Source organism: Chiroxiphia lanceolata, chromosome 4 (assembly GCF_009829145.1).
Source record: "Chiroxiphia lanceolata isolate bChiLan1 chromosome 4, bChiLan1.pri, whole genome shotgun sequence".
Classification (NCBI taxonomy): Eukaryota; Metazoa; Chordata; class Aves; order Passeriformes; family Pipridae; genus Chiroxiphia; species Chiroxiphia lanceolata.
The window spans coordinates 33,171,682-33,178,064 of NC_045640.1; the positions used below are offsets into that span (position 1 = coordinate 33,171,682).

The 6,383-nt window shown below is 35.6% G+C and overlaps 1 long non-coding RNA gene across 1 annotated transcript; it reads right to left on the minus strand.

Annotated features, from left to right (window-relative positions):
- Positions 1-309: 309 nt before the first annotated feature.
- LOC116786083 lies at positions 310-5,100 on the minus strand. Its single transcript, XR_004356817.1, has 3 exons — positions 4,882-5,100; positions 3,118-3,253; positions 310-1,052 (listed from the first exon to the last, which is right to left on the minus strand). It is a non-coding gene; the product is annotated as an uncharacterized LOC116786083 (long non-coding RNA).
- Between the last annotated feature and the right edge of the window lie 1,283 nt (positions 5,101-6,383).

Sequence of the window (6,383 nt, forward strand, 5' to 3'; positions counted from 1 at the left end):
AAGCAGAGCTTCAGCTCTGCACCCTTTTCCTTTATAAGTGTAATTGAATATGCTATCTATTTCCACTGTGTCTAAGTATGAAGCTGAAATACAGTACTGCCTCTGCATATAGAAAACCTCCTGGGTGTATTAGTAGTTCCTCTAGATCAAGTGCTGCATGTCACTGCGGTTGAACTCTCTTTATTATGCTGAAAAAGAGATTGTCTGCATCAGGCAAGAATTTTTTTTTAATTTATTTCAAATTATATTCATTTACTCCACCAGAGATCTAAAATAAACCAGGAGAAAATAATATTCACTTTCCTTCTAACATTTCCTCATTTATAAATGAGTAATACAAATGAGCATTCTGAAGATGTTCTTTATCCTTATAAACACACACCTCTGTTTAGTGCAGTATCAGCCTTTGGAATCATCCATAAAAAAATGACATTTAATCAGATCAGCTAACTCAATTGATTTGTCCAGCTAACAATTGCTTTTATTTACTATATGTCATCTTTGCTTTGAATGGGATTTCACTGATTTACAGAAACACAAATCACAACAGTTCTGTGACACCTGCATATGTTCAGACCAACTTGTTCTCTCATGCAATGAATGCCACTACTAAAGCAAATGATAAAAATAAATGTGCTGGAAGCTGAAAGTCAGTAAATTCAAATCATCCCGAGTTCTTCTGGGCTTCCTTAACTGACTCATACATGCATCCAGCAACTCAGGTTGGTATAGGGATAGTTTTGAATAGAATATTTCTTTTTCACTGCAAAGAATCATTAAGTTTTTTGCTACATGGTCAAGGCACCATTACGACAATTATCTTTAGTTTCAAGGTTTGTATTTCTAATAACATACATGGGAAATAAATGTTTAAGACAAGTGGTTCAACAAGCAGCAAGGAACTTAGTCATTTAGGAATTGGGCATGTTTGAATCTACCATGTCCATCTGAATGGATGTCTTCAGGAGCTTTGTACCACACTGACTTCAGTGACTCCAGCCCACAGCCTCTTAGACTTAGTTGTTTGCAAAGCTGTACTCTCTACATGATTTCTAGAGGGGAAAAAAAAAGGAAAAAAAATGACCACAAATATCAAATAGTGCATTGTGATAAATCAAACTTAAATTTGTTCACCTTTTTAAACATAAAAGGAAAGGGGTTGTCATTTTTGCTCAATTATCCAAGACTAGAGGAATTAAAGCCTGAAAATTTTATAAAATAACAAAAGTAATAAAAATAGAAGTTATTTTACAGTTTATCAGATGAGCAGGAATATTTTCCATTTAATTATCACTTTTGGAGAGATGAACAGAGCAAAGCTTTCACAGGAAGAAAGTTATCAAGTTGTACACTAGAACTGAAGAATCTACCTGAGCTCAGGAGAGTACTGTGGCTGAACTTGGTGACAGAAGAATTCTGCAAGCAACAAATATTCTTTCTTGTACTGAGGAGCCCAGGACTGGACACAGTGTGGCCTAGGTATGGCTGAGTAGAGGCAGAGGATCACTCTCTCTACTTGTTGGCCGCACTCTTCCCAATGCACCCCAATTCTCCAGCCTATCAAGGTCCCACTGAATGGCAGCAACAGCTTCGGGTATATCAGTAACTCCCCCCAGTTTCATATCATCAGCAAACTTGCCGAGGGTACATTCTACCCTTTCATTCAGGTAATTGACAAACAAGTTGAATAAGACTGCACCCACTATTGATCCCTGGGGAATACCACTGACTACAGGCCTCCAAATGGATTCTACTCCACTGATTACCACACCCTAAGCTTTGCCATTCAGGCAGTTCTTGATCCATGCCACTGTCTACTCATCTAACCCACACTTCATGAGCTTACCTACAAGGATATTGTGGGAGACACTGTCGAAAGCCTTGCTGAAGGCAACATAGATAACATCCACTGCTCTCCCCTCATTGACCCGTCCTGCCATGTCATCATAGAAGGCTACCAGATCAGCCAAGTATCATTTTCCCTTGGTGAATCCATGCTGACTACTCCTGATGACCTTTTTTCTAGATGAGCATATAGTACGCCTCAAACTGGCTACTACTGCAGATACCTGCCCTCCACTGTGAGATTGCTCTCTGTTCACTTCCTGAATAACATTGTTTCTCAACATCTCCTGGTTTTGCTCCATCTGCTACTCTTTCAAATGTGAAGTTAAATTTTACAAATCTAAGTATTACCACATAATATTATGTTTAAAGCCTATAAGGTATCTTTTATATGAAAGCAACACAGAAAAAAAACCCCAAAACTCTCTTTGGGTGCCTGTAGGGGGTCCCAGGTTAGCATACCAGGAAGCTGACATACTAATCCGTGAAAGAAATAAATCTCTTTCTTTCCTGTTGATGAGGATACATATCACACATAGAAACAGGCTTCTTTCACTGCTATGCCAAGTGATGAAAACAGTTTCAAAAAATAAGTATAAGCTGTGGATCCTGAAGCTTGTTCCCATCTACCAGAACTCAGTGCCTTTGTATCACAAGCAGAGGCATGTGAAAAAAGTAAAATGGTGAGCAGGTAATAGTATATAGAAAAGAAACACAAAAAAGAAACACAAGAGGTGGAACAGGAGAAAAATGTTGGACAGACCTGAAAAACAATTATATTTTAAAAATGAATTTTAATTGATGAAGGAGACTTTTTATTTCTTCCTTTTTATCTCTGATTTTTGGAAAAAAATATAATCTTATTTCTTGCTTCTCCTCCATCTAAACAGCAGAACAAATGTCTGTAGTCTCAAACATCTGATACTCTCTGCCTTCAATGTAGACCAGAAGCATTCATTTTTTAAATTAAATGCAATAAGAAGGTATAAAAATTTCAGATGCATTAAAGAGTAAGCTATCATGGACCAGCTACAAAATAAGAATGGGAAGTATGTCTAAAAGTATCAATGAAGGGCATTTACTGAGACATTTCAAAATCATGACCTTCTCTTAGAAACTGCCAATTTCCCAGGACCCAAACTTTTGACAGGAAAATTCTACATTCATTAACCTTTCATTGAGTCTCCCGGTTCCAGTAAGAAATTTCTGCTTGACTATCAGAAACAGAATTGGCAACCAGAGGAGCTTTTCCCTAAAAGAAAGGTTACTTACTACTTCATAAGAGCCTTGGTCAGGGTAGCTGACAGGTACACTCCTTACTGCTCTCACCTGATACAGTATCAAAGAGTTTCACTACATGAGACAACACATCCTCTAATAGGGATAGGTACAGTTGTGAGCCTAGAGACTGAAGACAGAAAACAGCCTATCAGGGACTACAATTCAATCCACATCTTAATCATTATCTACATGTAAGTGTAGGCCTAGAGTTATCAATTTACTTGAAACTACTTTGATGCAATGAGCCTGCACAGAGCAGCGTCAAGATTCAAATTTGAGCATGAAAACCATACATCCCAAGTGACAGCATCCTGCTTACAGTTACAAAGCTGGTTCCTGGAACATCTTCCACCTACCCTGAGTGCAAATCCCCTGTATTTATTTTGTCATTGGGTCCCTGATTTCTTTTAAAGGCAATAACAGAAAAATTGACTACTTTTTGAAAACTTTAATTGCCAGAGAAATCTGACATGCCAGAAAGATAGTGAGTCTGTCCATGGGTAACATTTCTATATCATATTTACCTGGAAAAATATTACTGATTCTAGTTAAATAATTTATGTCTTTGTATCATGCTACATGTAATAAAAGAGCTGGTAAGATATCTACAATACTTACTAATTCTATCGGAAAACAACAGACAATCTAAAGCCTAGCAAACATTTACTGGTTAGGGCTTCATTTTTATAGAAAATATTCTGCAATGTTTACATTCAGTGCCATTAAACCAGAGCATATATGTCAAGGTAAGAGAAGATTATTCACATTAAATATAGTTTTTAAATGAGACCTTGTCCTGTCAGTATGATATCACAGAATCAGAGAATGGTTTGGGTTGGAAGGGACCTTAAAGATCATCTAGTTCCAACTCCCTGCCATGGGCAAGGACATCTTTTACTAGACGAGAGGTATCTCTGAAGTTTAAACTGTATAGTATTATTGTGGGCTACATTTCATTCTAGTTAAGAAAACTGAAATTAAAACCATTTAGCATTGCAAATAGTGAATGAGAGCAGTTGAATACTTTAATTTCTCATTTTTTCTTGTAGTGAAGTATGTTATGATTTGATATTATACAGAACTATATACAACAGAACTTCAGATATAGTAAAAGCCTCACTTTTACAGGAGAAAGGATGCACATGCCTTCATACATATATTGATACAGCTTTACCTCTGTTCTTAAAAGTCTTATAATTCCTTGCATGAAATGGGAATTTTCTTATCCAAGTAGTGAAAAGGAAGATCAATTTACACTGTTAGTAGTGAAAGCAAAGACACAGCAAAGATACATATCTGTTTATTCAGAGATTACACTTCAAAAGGGTTTTTTTAATTATTTTTTTTTATTTATTTTTTAATTATTAAATGATTTCCCCTTTACGACACAGTCCAGAACACTGGGGTCAAAAGAAGTCCAGTCTGGGACAAATTAGACACCCTTTTCAGTTTTCCAGCCCTTCAAGCTCTGTTCCTCAGGCACTCTTTCATCGTCGAGGGGGAGGACAGAGAGGAGGGAAAAAAGCAATACTAAGTTTTCCCTTTACCTTTTCACAGAAAATCAGTCACCGTTTACATCAGAGGAGACTCTGATCTTTGCAGAATGGTGTATGGGAAAAGGGAATGTCATATGCAAGTTCTTCACTCATATGTAAGTGCAAGCCCATTGACTTCAGACAAGGTGCTGCATTTGAAGCAAAAGGATTTTTCAAGTAATTCAAAAGGCACACAGCATATGTTGGTATTTCTGCTCACCTCCAGAAGGAATATTCTCCCTTTTTAGTGTAGCTTCACAGCATGAAATAAGTCTTCTTTGCACTGTTCTGCAGAGATGCACTATTTTCAGCTTACATAAACCAGGACTTCTTGTACTCTTGACTGTGTGTGCCCTAACAGCCTTTCATGTCTAAGGTTTAAGTACTGTAAGAGCAAGGTAGGTATGGTTGATTGAAAATGAAAGGATGTTCAGTTATTTAAAAATTACACACCTTGTACTTCTGTTAAAAAAAAAAAAGAAAAGAAAAAAAAGAAAAAAAATGTTTTAAGGTGCTTCTACTTGTAGGGATAAAATTTTTAAAATTGTTCCAAAACCACCCTATCTTTACTCCTTATTCTTATATTCTCAAGTGCATATGAAAGCACCTTTTATCTTTTTCACCTCCCATTGAAAAATAAAAAAAATTGAGAGGGTGAAAGACAAAGAACACTACGCTATTTTGTTTTTACATTCACAAAAGTGGTCTTTTTAAGAAATCTGCTTTCAAGTTTTCACCCTAAGAATTGCTACCCATTCTAGTTACTACCCAGAATTTATGTCACACAATTTTTTAAAGTGACATTTGGGTGTCCTCATAGATGAAAACTTCACCTTGCCATTCCACTATTTAGAAAAGATTCCACTACTTAGAAAAGATTACAGTCCAGCATATTATATAATTAGTCTACAAAGAACCAAACTGTCTGGACATTTTTGGACACTTGAAGATAAAGTGGTTTTATTCACATTCAATTTATGATGTTTGTCTGTGGCAGTTGCCACCTTTTCAGGGGATTCAGTAAGGTACAGATATTTTCAGACCATCCAATCCAATACAGAAAATCGGTTGAGCAAATAAATATTTCTTCCTGTTCTCACAAGTCTTTTTTTTTGGTGTTACATTTTTTTAAATGTTAAAAGCTAATTAACACAAAATCTAAACTTTAATACCTAAACTAGGTAATAATCTGAGAACCTGTGGTGATTATGGCAGACGTATTATGACTAAGATAAAGTATAAGGATTCAATTCCATCATATTACACAGTCCCCAACATGAAAGATTTATAAACATGCATTATGTATAAATCTGTCCATATTCATAAACATCCATACCATTCTGTAAACTATTGTTACATATTCTTTGTTTATTTGAAGTTTAACAGGTCTATCAGAGGGTACAGATATTACTGGTTTGTTTCTTTTTTACTATCTTTTTCTATCAGGAATAAAATAGAAAAAAAAATCAAAAAGCAACGAAATACAAGGTCTGTAATATTCCAGGAATAAGCAAAACTATTGAATAACATTATCTTTTATACAACAGGATTCCTTGAGGCTTTTCAACATTAAAAATAATCACTACTTTTCTAGTCAAATGATGGAATATTCATCATGGTAACAACTGCATAGTATTACATAGAGAGCAGCATATGGTAAGTATTTAGACAAGTATTCAACCAGATGCACACTAACATTCACTAATAAAGACTAAATTAACA